At 46.5% G+C, this 12,339-nt stretch overlaps 1 long non-coding RNA gene across 1 annotated transcript; it reads right to left on the bottom strand.

The window, feature by feature from the left end:
• Nucleotides 1-519: 519 nt before the first annotated feature.
• On the bottom strand, nt 520-12,300 carry LOC145355252 (uncharacterized). The gene is made up of 3 exons (XR_013888949.1): nt 12,172-12,300; nt 6,476-6,634; nt 520-907 (listed from the first exon to the last, which is right to left on the bottom strand). It is a non-coding gene; the product is annotated as an uncharacterized LOC145355252 (long non-coding RNA).
• Between the last annotated feature and the right edge of the window lie 39 nt (nt 12,301-12,339).

Genomic DNA, 12,339 nt, shown 5'->3' with positions numbered 1-12,339 from the left:
GTAAATACATGGGATTACAGAATAGGCCCAGGTGGGATTGTTATTGGTGCAGGTTCGATGGGCTGAGTGGCCTCCTCCTGCACTGTAGGTATTCTATGATTCTCTGATGTCATCTCTCCAATGTAGGATGATAAACTGACGACTTAAACTGTTTTATCCCAAGCTGTTCATGACTTCCCTAAACAACTGACATGAAATTCAAACGCTGATCTGACCGTATTTTGTTTGGTAAATCATGTCTTGTAAAGAATTTGGTCATCTCTCCTTCAATCCTCTTTGCTGTGATCCCTCATAATAGTATCACTCTTAGGAATCTAGGAGATACATCCATGATTGTCAGCAAGTATTAATTTCCACTTTTGGCTTACGAAATCAATTAGGTCCCTTGTAAAATGCCCCTCAAATGCTCAAAGAGGAATTGAAGGTGCAGGGCTAATTATTTTTCAGGTTTCCCCATCACCTGACTTGAGTGACACGCTTGACAGAACTTGTATGTTTCTTTGATTTATTGTTGTCACATGTATTAATTTACATTGCACACTATAAAGACAAAGCACACCATACAGTGAAGGAAAGGAGTGAGTGCAGAATGTGGACAATCATAGCAAAGTTTTTGAGAAAGATCACTTAATATGAGGGAGGTCTGTTCAAAAGCCTGATGGCAGCAGGGAAGAAGCTGTTCTTGAGTCAGTCGGTACGTGACCTCAGACTTATGTATCTTTTTCCTGATGGAAGAGAGTATGTTTGGGGTGCGTGGGGTCCTTGATGATGCTGGCTGCTTTTCCAAGGCAGCTGGTAGTGTAGACAGAGTCAATGGATGGAAAGCTTGTTTATGTGATGGACTGGGCTACATTCACAATCCTTTGTAGTTTCTTGCAGTCTTGGACAAAGCAGGAGCCATAACAAGCTGTGAGAGAACCAAAAAGAATGTTTTCTATGGTGCATCTGTAAAAATTGGTGAGAGTCATAGCTGACATGCCAAATTTCCTTAGTCTTCTGAGACATTAAACTGAGACCCTTATTTACCTCCCAGTGGGATGTAAACGATCCCAGGCCACTAGCAGAAAGCAGACCCTTGACTCCTGATCAACATTTATCTTTGTGTCAATAACTCAAAAGCAGGTTATTTGGTCATTGTCACATTGCTGCTTTTGGGAACTTGAAAACAAATTGGCTGCCGTCTTTCCCACAGTAGAACACTTTGAACCGAAGCAAAGTACATTGGATGTCCTGAGATTGTGGTGGGTGTTATATAAGTAGGTTGTTTTCTCTGGAGCAAAGAATACTGAGGGGCAAACTGATTGAGGTGTTCAAGACTATGAGGGGCATGGACAGGGTGGATAGAAAGCAGCTGTTCCTCTTAGTTGAAGGGTTAGTTACAAGGGGACACAAGTTATATGTGAGGGGTGGGAGATTTAGTGGGGATTTGAGGAAAACATTTTTTACCCAGAGGGTGGTGACAATCTGGAATGCGCTGCCTGGGAGGGTGGTAGAGGCGGATTGCCTCACATCTTTTAAAAAGTACCTGGATGAGCACTTGGAACACCATAACATTCAAGGTTGTGAGCCAAGTGCTGGCAAGTGGGATTAGGTGGGCAGGTCAGGGCCTTTCCTGTGTCGGTGCAGACTTGATGAACCCAAGGGCTTCTTCTGCACTGTGATTGTGTGACACAGAGGCATTGGTGGGCTTTCTTAACTATAGTGTTTACATTGGGGGATCAGGACAGGTTGTTGGTGATCTAGACACCTAAGAACTTGAAGCTGTCAACCATTCCTACTTCATCCTGTTGATGTAGACAGGGACATGTTCTCCACTACACTTCCTGAAGTCGATGACAATCTCCTTCATTTTGTTGACATTGAGGGAGAGATTATTGTTGTCACACCATTCACCAGATTCTCTATCTCATTCCTGTACTCTGTCTCAATATTGTTTGAGATCTGATCCACTACAGTGATGCTGTCTGCAAACTTGAAAATCGAGTTTGAGGGGAATTTCGCCACACATTCATCGGTGTGTAAGGAGTATAGGGACGGCCATATAATGTGGTTACCAGTGTAGGTCAGAGTCTGGGAATCCTGTGGTGAGTAACTCACCTCCTGATCCCCCCACAAAGCCTATCCACCATCTACAAGGCACAAGTCAGGAGTGTAATGGAATACTCTCCACTTGTTTGGATGGGTGCGGCAACAGCAACATCAAGAAGCTCAATATCATCCAGGACAAAGCAGCCCGCTTGATTGCTACATCTTCCACAAACATTCAATCTCTCCACCACCAATGAACTGTAGCTGGACTGCATAAAGGCAACCTCTGTACAAGAAATCCAGATACGATCTACGGAGATTCATCAGAGGTGCCTGTTGGAATCCGTGTGTCTAGTCCCAGGCTAGCCACATGGACTCCCACCGACTATGGCAAGGTTTGCAAGACATAACAGGTTACAAGATGAAGGCATGTAGAATTGCCAGCTCTATTTCCAGGCCACCTAATCCCACTTGCCAGGCTTTTTCCACTGAGGCTAGGGGAGAAATAAACTAGAGGACATAGATTAAGGGTGGAGAGGGAAAAGTTTAAAGGGAATATTGGAGGCGGGGGGTGGGGCTTCTTCACACAGAGAGTGGTGGGAGTGTGGAATGAGCTGCCAGATGAAGTGGTGAATGTGAGCTCACTTTTCACATTTAAGAAAAACTTGGATGAGCAGGGTGTAGAGGGATATGGTCCAGGTGCAAGTCAGTGGTTCAGCAAAGCCAAGAAAGGCCAAAAGGCCTGGTTCTGTGGTGTAGTGTTCTATTGAACCCCTCCCTGATGATTCAACACATTCTACGCCCATTTTGAGCAAGAGATCAGTGACAGCATGCCTTCCACTCCAGAATCTTCAGCCAAACCCATATCTGAGATCACCATTGCAGATGTCAGATCAGCTTTCTCCAAAGTCAACCCACAGAAAGTGACTGATCCGTAGAGGGCACCCAGTCAAGCACTCAGCTCCTGCAACGACCAGCTAGGGGGATATTCGCAGACATCTTTAACCACTCTTTACACCAATCTGAGGTCCTTAACTGCTTCAAGTAGATGACCATTATCCCTGTACCAAGAAAAGCCAGACAGTGTGCCTTAATGATTAGTGTCCGGTGGCTCTGACATCCATCATTGTGAAGTGCTTCAAAAGGTTAGTCATGGCACAAATCAATTCGGCCTCCCAGATTGCCTGGATCCACTGCAGTTCGCCATCTCCCTGGCCCTACACTCAATGTTGGAATACCTAAATAACAAAGATACCTACATCAGAATCCCCCCTCAAAAACCCAGCCTGCAGGTGCAGCAGGTGGTCAGGAAGGCTAATGGGATGCTGGCCTTCATAGCGAGGGGGATTGAATATAAAAGTAGGGAGGTCTTGCTGCGGCTGTATAGGGCATTGGTGAGGCCACAGCTGGAGTACTATGTGCAGTTTTGGGCGCCGCACTTACGCAAGGATATTTTGGCCTTGGAGGGAGTGCAGAGGAGGTTTACTAGGCTGATACTGGAGTTGAGGGGGTTGAGCTATGAGGAGAGGCTGAATAGACTTGGCTTGTACTCGTTAGAGTTTAGAAGGATGAGGGGAGATCTCATTGAGACATATAAGATGATGAATGGGATGGATAGGATAGAGGTGGAGAGGTTCTTCCCACTCAGAAAAGACAGTAGGACTAGGGGGCACAGCCTCAAGATAAAGGGGGGGGCGGTTTAGAACAGAGTTGAGGAGGAACTTCTTCACTCAAAGGGTGGTGAATCTCTGGAATTCTCTGCCCGTTGAAGTGGTGGAGGCTGCCTCGCTAAATATTTTTAAGATGCGGGTTGATGGGTTTTTGATAAGAGAGGGGATTAAGGGTTATGGGGAGAGGGCGGGAAAGTGGAACTGAGCCATGAGAGATCAGCCATGATCTTATTGAATGGCGGGGCAGGCTCGAAGGGCTAGATGGCCTACTCCTGCTCCTATTTCTTATGTTCTTATGTAATCCTATTTATCGACTACAGCTCAGCCTTCAACACCATTATTATGACTAAGATCATTTCCAAACTCCATGGCATGGGGCTTGGCTCCTCCCTCTGTGACTGAATCCTAGACTTCCTAACCCATAGACCACATTCAGTAGGATAGGCAACAACACCTCCTCCATGATCATCCTCAGCACTGGTGCCCCACAAAGCTTTGTCCTCAGCCTCTTACTATACTCCTTAAACATCTGTGAGTGTGTAGTCAAATTCCCCTCCAACTCAATTTTCAGGTTTGCTGATGATACCACTGTAGTGGGTCAGATCTCAAACAATGATAAGACGGAGTAAAGGAAAGAGATAAGAAATCTGGTGCGACAACAATAATCTCTCCCTTAATGTCTGCAAACAAAGGAGATGGTCATCAATTTCAGGAATTGTAGTGGAGGACATGCCTGTGTCAGGGGAGTGAAGTGGAAATGGTCATGAGCTTCAAGTTTCTTGGCGTTTAGATTGCCAACATCATGTCCTGGTCCCTGCACTACAGGAGGGAGCTGAGAACACAGCCTTGTGGGCACTGGTGTTGAGGATGACCGTGGAGGAGGTGTTGTTTCCTATCCTTACTGATTGTGGTCTATGGGTTAAAAAGTTCAGGATCCTGTCATAGAGGGAGGAGCCGAGGCCCAGGCCACGGAGTTTGGAGGTGAGTTTTGTTGAAATAATGATGTTAAAGGCTGATTTGTAGTCAATAAATAGGAGTGTGATATAGGTGTCCTTGTTATCTAGGTGTTCTAGGGTTGCATGCAGGGCCAGGGAGATGGCATCTGCTATGGACCTGTGGCAGCAGTTGGTGAACTGCAGTGAATTCTGGCAGTCTGGGAGGCTGGAATTAATTTGTGCCATGACTAATCTTTTGAAGCACTTCATAATGATGGATGTCACAGCCACCGGATGATAGTCATTAAGGCCACACTGCTTGGCTTTTCTCTGGTACTGGGATGCTGGTTATCTTCTTGCAGCAGATAGGGACCTCAGAATGTTGGAAAGAGAGGTTGAAGATATCTGTGAATCCCCCCGCCAGCTGATCCACACAGGATCTGAGTGCCTGTCCAGGTACCTCACCCGGGCCAGTCGCTTTCTATGGGTTGACCTTCGAGAAAGCTGTTCTGACATCTGCAATGTTGACCTCAGATACAGGTTCATCCAGGGTTTCCAGGGTAGATGGCAAGCTCTTGCTGACCTCTTGCTCAAAATGGACATAGAACATTACAGCGCAGTACAGGCCCTTCGGCCCTCGATGTTGCACCGACCAGTGGAACCAATCTAATGACCCTCTAACCTAAACTATTCCAATGTTATCCATATGCCTATCCACTGACCATTTGAACGCCCTTAAAGTTGGCGAGTCCACAACTGCTGCAGGCAGGGCATTCCACGCCCTTACTACCCTCTGAGTAAAGAACCTACCTCTGACATCCATCCTGTAATTACCACCCCTCAATTTAAAGCTATGTCCCCTCATGTTAGCCATCACCATCTGAGGAAAAAGGCTCTCCCTATCCATCCTATCAAATCCTCTGATCATCTTGTATGCCTCAAATAAGTCACCTGTTAACCTTCTTCTAACGAAAACAACCTCAAGTCCCTCAGCCTTTCTTCATAAGACCTTCCCACCATACCAGGCAACATCCTGGTAAATCTCCTCTGCACCCTTTCCAATACCTCCACATCCTTCTTATAATGCAGCGACCAGAACTGTACGCAATACTCCAAGTGCAGCCGCACCAGAGTTTTGTACAGCTGCAACATGACCTCACGGCTCCGAAACTCAATCCCTCTACCAATAAAAGCTATGACCCCCTAGTTCTGGATTCCCAAATCATTGGGAACATTTTTTCTTGAATCTATCCTGTCTCATCCTGTTAGAATTTTATAAGTGTCTATAAAATCACTCCTCATTGTACTTGCACTCCTGAAGGGTCTGGTTCTAACTGTTAGGCTATATCACCAATTCCAAATCTTCCTGACCAGCGAGAATAACTTCTATTTACCCTCTGTTCCTGGCACTGCTAATCACACCTAAAGTAAACCATTCATTCTGTTTCTCTGTTCTGAAATGGTCAAACTGTGTAGTCATGTTGAACTTCAAGATCTTGTTTCTCACAAATAGAATTGGGCTGGGATATTTCGGGATGCTGTAGAGACATTGATCTAACAATGGAATTGTAAAATGTCATAGCTCATTAAGAAGCCTTTCCATCCATCGCTCCTGCGCCAGCTTTCGTCAAAGGCTGAAATGGTTACAATTTTCTATAGAATGTATTGAGCTCATCAGGGAGAGGTGTATTGGAGCCGGCGATTTTACATGTCTTCATCTTGTAGCGCATTATATCTTACAGACTTTGCCACAGTTGGCGGAAGTCCGTGTGGAAAGCTGGAAACGCTAGCTTGGTCCGGTACTGTTTTTTGGCATCTTTGATGGATCTCCTTAGAACGTACCTGGCTTTCTTGTATACATGATGTGGAGATGCCGGCGTTGGACTGAGGTAAAACACAAAGAAATCCCTCAACACCAGTTTAAAGTCCAAACAGGTTTATTTGTAGCAAACGCCGCAAGCTTTCAGGACAGCCTGTCCCTTCGTCAGGTGGCTGGGAGTTCTGGTTGTAAAAATGACACAAAGACACAAACTCAATTTACACACATAATGATTGGAATGTGAGTCTTTACAGCTAATCAATTCTTAAAGGTACAGACAATGAGACAGTGTGAGTGGAAAGAGCTTTAAGCACAGGTTAAAGAGATGTGTATAGTTTCCAGACAGGACAGGACACACCCAAGGTGCAGGCAGATAGATGGGCGACTGCTAGAAAGAGCAGGCAGTCAGTGCAGGAATCCCCTGTGGTATGCCTCTCTCTAATAGGTACACCGTTTTGGATACTGTTGAGGGGATGGCCTATCAGGGGAAAACAGCAGCAAAGGGCAGTGGCACCACGACTGGCTCTGTTGTTCAGCGGGGAGTGTCAAGGCACAGAAGAGCAATATTTATAGGGTACTGTTATAGTCAGGGGCCACAGACAGGCATTTGTGTGGCCAGGAAAGAGACTCCAGGATGGTATATTGCCTCCCTGGCGCCAGGGCCAAGGATGTCTGTGAACAGACATGGAACATTCTGAAAGGGGTGGGCGAACAGCCAGCACTCGTGGTACACATTGGTATGAATGACATTGGCAGGTAAAGTGACAAGTCCTGGAAGGAGAGTTTAGCGAGTTAGGTAGTAAATTAAGAAAGAGGACCTCTATTTTTGTAATCTCAGGATTATTTCCAGTGCCACGTACTAGTGAGACTAGGAATAGGAAGATAATGCAACTAAACATGTGGTAAAAGAACTGGAGTAGGAGGGAGGTATTCAATTATCTTGATCATTGGGATCTCTTCTGGGAGAGGTGGAACCTGTACAAGGAGGACGGGTTACACCTAAGCTGGAGGGGCACCGATACACTGGCAGGTAGATTTGCTGGAGTCACTCGGGAAGGTTTAAACTAGTATGGCAGAGGGGTGAGAACCAGAGCAGCAGGAGAAATAATTGAGGGAGAGCTACAGACTAAGGGCAGTAAGATGAAGAGGAAGAACAGGCAGGGAGTAGTTGTTGATCACAGCAGAACTGGTGGTCTGAAGTGCATTTGTTTCAATGCCAGGAGTATAACAGATAAGACAGATGAACTTAGAGCTTGGATTAGTACTTGGAAATACGATGTTGCTATTACAGAGACTTGGTTGTAAGAGGGACAGGACTGGCAGCTACACATTCCAGGATCTTGATACTTCAGGCAGGACAGAAGGGGATGTAAAAGGGTGGGGAAGTTGCATTACTGGTTAAGGAAAATATCACAGCTGTACTGAGGGCGGGCACCTTGGAAGGTTCAAGCAACGAGGAAAGATGGGTAGAGCTCAACAATAGGGAGGGTGCAGTCAGAACGCTGGAGGTTTATTATAGGCCTCCCAACAGCCAGCAGGAGATAGAGGAGCAGATATGCAAACAGATTTTGGAAAAATGCAACAGGGCTGCTGTAGTGGGTGGTTTTAACTTTTTCGATATTGACTGGGACTCACTCACTGCTGGGGTCTAGTTTGGGACAGAATTTGTATGGCGCATCCAGGATAGTTTCTTGAAAATATGTAAATAGCCCAACTCTGGGAGGAGCTATATCGGACCTGGTATCGGGAAAGGAGCCCAGCCAGGTGGTAATTCCGTAACTTTTAAGATGCTTCTGGAGTCCAAGGACAAGAGTAGTCCTTAGGCGAAGGTGTTAAATTGGGGGAAGACTAACTACAACAACATTCCAACACCAATCCATTGCATTGCTGGCAGCTCCACATCACGGTTATCGGCGACACTGCAAACCGTGTACTCAAAATGGACTTCTTACCGTGCCCACCTAGTCCAACACCGGCATCTCCACATCATGGCTACAACAACATTAGGCAGGATCTGGAGAGTGTAGATTGGGGGATGCTGTTTGAGCGTAAATCAACATCTGACATGTGGGAGTCTTTCAAATGTCAGTTGACTGAAATTTAGGACGAGCATGGACCTGTTAGGATAAAGGGTAAGTGTGCAAGCATCGGGAACCCTGGATAACGAGGAGTATTATGAACCTTGTCAAGAAGAGAAAGGAAACATTTGTAAGATCTAAAAGGCTTAGGATAGATGAAGCCCTTGAAGAAGATACTCTCTGCACTCTCTCCAGGGTCTTCACATCCTTCCGGTAGTAAGGCGACCAGAACTGGACGCAGTACTCCAAATGCAGCCTAACCAACGTTCTATACAACTGCAACATTAGACTCCAGCTCTTATAAGAACATAAGAAATAGGAGCAGGAGTAGGCCATCTAGCCCTTCGAGCCTGCCCCGCCATTCAATAAGATCATGGCTGATCTCTCGTGGCTCAGTTCCACTTTCCCGCCCTCTCTCCATAACCCTTAATCCCCTCTCTGATCAAAAACCCATCAACCCGCGTCTTAAAAATATTTAGCGAGGCAGCCTCCACCACTTCAACGGGCAGAGAATTCCAGAGATTCACCACCCTTTGAGTGAAGAAGTTCCTCCTCAACTCTGTTCTAAACCGACCCCCCCTTTATCTTGAGGCTGTGCCCCCTAATCCTACTGTCTCTTTTGAGTGGGAAGAGTCTCTCCACCTCTATCCTATCCATCCCATTCATCATCTTATACGTCTCAATGAGATCTCCCAGCATTCTTCTAAACTCTAACGAGTACAAGCCTAGTTTATTCAGCCTCTCCTCATAGCTCAACCCCCTCAACTCCGGTATCAGCCTAGTAAACCTCCTCTGCACTCCCTCCAAGGCCAAAATATCCTTGCGTAAATACAGCGACCAAAACTGCACACAGTACTCCAGCTGTGGCCTCACCAATGCCCTATATAGCTGCAGCAAGACCTCCCTTTTATATTCAATCCCCCTCACTATGAAGGCCAGCATCCCATTCGCCTTCCTGACCACCTGCTGCACCTGCAAGCTGGGTTTTTGCGACTCATGCACAAGGACCCCGAGGTCCCTCTGCACCGTCGCCTGCTGCAGTTTTTCGCCACGTAAGTAATAGTCCTTCCTACCATTATTCCTACCAAAGTGGACCACCTCGCACTTGCCAACATTAAATTCCATTTGCCATTTCCTGGCCCATTCGCCCAGCCTATCTAGATCCTTCTGCAGACTCTCCACACCCTCCGCACAATTTGCCGTTATACTCTATACCCCTTCCTATAAAGGCTAACATACCATAAGCTTTCTTCACAACCTTCTCCACTTGTACTGCCACCTTCAAAGGCTTGTGCACTTGCACCCCCAGGTCCCTCTGCATTTCTATTACCAGGCAACAGTGTTCTCTTCCTGTTGGTGAACACTTCAGCAATCACGCATATCCAGCCTCTGATCTTTGGGTAAGTGTTTTCCAAGGCGGCCTTCACGACACACGACAGTGCAGAGTCGCTGAGCAGAAACTGATAGCCAAGTTCGGCACACATGAGGACGGTCTCAACCGGGATCCTGGGTTCATGTCGCACTATCTGTAACCCCCGTGACATGCCTGGGCTTGTAAAATCTCACTTACTGTCCTGTCTGGAGACAATACCTGCACTTAACTTATTGATTGATTGATTATTATTATTATTATTGATTGATTGATTATTGATTGGTCGAACCATGTTGGACGTGGGGGGCTCGAGGAAGAGTTCTTGGAATGCTGCCGGGATAGTTTCCTCGAACAGTGTGTGTTGGAGCCGACGAGGGAGCGAACTATCTTGGATCTGGTGCTATGTAATGAAGCGGGTATTATTAGGGACCTTGTGGTGAAGGATCCTCTTGGGGAGAGTGATCATTGTATGGTGGAGTTTCTGGTGCAGATGGAGGAGGAGAAAGTGGGTTCCCGGACATGCGTCCTTTGTTTGAATAGAGGGGAGTATGGTAGGATGAGAGAAGAATTGGCGAATGTGGACTGGGGGAGCGCGTTGGAGGGAGGGTCTGTTGAGGAGCAGTGGAGGATCTTTAAGGAGATCTTTCTTGATGCTCAACGGAAATTTATTCCGATGGTCAAAAAGGATAGTAGGAGGAGAGGTAATAAGCCGTGGATAACAAAGGAGGTGAAGGAAAGTGTTAAAACTAAAAGCGGAGGAATTTAGAGTAGCTAAGAGTAGTGGGCGAGAAGAGGATTGGGAGAGGTTTAAATGTCAACAAAGATTGACAAAGAAGTTGATAAGGAAGGGTAGGAGAAACTATGAAGCTGGGCTAGCGCTTAATATAAAAAAGGATAGCAAGAGTTTTTATAAATATATAAAAAGGAAGAGGCTGGCTAGGGTGAATGTTGGTCCTTTAGAGGATGAGAAAGGGGACCTAGTGGTAGGGGATGGGGATATGGCTAAGGTATTGAATAACTTTTTTGTTTCTGTCTTCACGGAGGAGGACGTGAATAATTTGCCGGGTGTTAGCGATAGAAAGGTGGTAGGACTGGAGGGTCTTAATGACATTACTGTTACTAGAAAGGCGGTGCTCGACAGACTGGAGGGGCTGATTGTGGACAAGTCCCCAGGACCGGATGGAATGCATCCGAGGGTTCTGAAAGAAATGGCGGAGGTGATAGTGGATGCCTTGGTGGTTATTTTCCAAACGTCGCTGGATTCCGGGGAAGTGCCGGATGATTGGAAAACGACTAATGTTACGCCGTTGTTTAAGAAGGGTGCCAGGCAAAAGGCGGGGAATTATAGGCCGGTTAGTTTAACGTCTGTGGTAGGTAAAATGTTAGAATCTGTCATTAAGGAGGAAATTGCAAGGCATCTTGAAGGGAATTGCTTGATAGAGCAGACGCAGCACGGTTTCATTAAAGGGAAGTCGTGTCTGACAAATTTACTGGAGTTCTATGAGGATGTGTCTAGGGCGGTGGATAGAGGAGAGCCGGTGGATGTGGTCTTTCTTGATTTTCAGAAGGCGTTTGACAAGGTACCTCACAAGAGGTTATTGCAGAAGGTCGAGGGACATGGAGTTGGGGGTAGGGTGTTAGCGTGGATAGAGGATTGGTTGTCAAATAGGAGGCAGAGAGTGGGGGTCAACGGGTGCTATTCGGATTGGCGGATGGTGGAGTGCCCCAGGTGTCGGTGCTGGGGCCTCAGCTTTTTGCCATTTATATAGATGATCTGGAGGAGGGAACCGAGTGTGGGGTGTCGAAATTTGCTGATGACACCAAGATTGGGGGAACGGCAAATTTGCAGAGGGTGTGGAGAGTCTGCAGAAGGATCTAGATAGGCTGGGCGAATGGGCCAGGAAATGGCAAATGGAATTTAATTTAAGACACGGGTTGATGGGTTTTTGATAAGAGAGGGGATTAAGGGTTATGGGGAGAGGGCGGGAATGTGGAACTGAGCCATGACAGATCAGCCATGATCTTATTGAATGGCGGGGCAGGCTCGAAGGGCTGGATGGCCTACTCCTGCTCCTATTTCTTATGTTCTTATGTTCTTAACCTTCTCTCCACTCACATTGTCTGTACCTTTAAGACCTGGTTACCTGTACAGACACATTCCAAACAGTACTGTGTAAATTAAGTTTGTGTCTTTAAGACCGGGTAGTTTGTTCCGGACAATGGTCTGTTTGAGGTTTATTCTCTGTTTGTGAACAGAACTCCCACTTACCTGATGAAGGAGCGGCGCTCTAAAAACTTGTGCTGCCAAATAAACCCGTTGGAGTTTAACCTGGTGTTGTGATACTCCTCACTGTGTTTACCCCAGTCCAACACCGGCACCTCCACACCCGCCATTGAGATGAAGCACGAAGGTGACTCCCGCTGACCCCTCACCCCG

Source organism: Carcharhinus amblyrhynchos, chromosome 19, assembly GCF_965287045.1.
Source record: "Carcharhinus amblyrhynchos chromosome 19, sCarAmb.v2.hapA, whole genome shotgun sequence".
Taxonomy (NCBI): Eukaryota; Metazoa; Chordata; class Chondrichthyes; order Carcharhiniformes; family Carcharhinidae; genus Carcharhinus; species Carcharhinus amblyrhynchos.
This window is presented reverse-complemented; position numbering and strand designations above follow the sequence as displayed.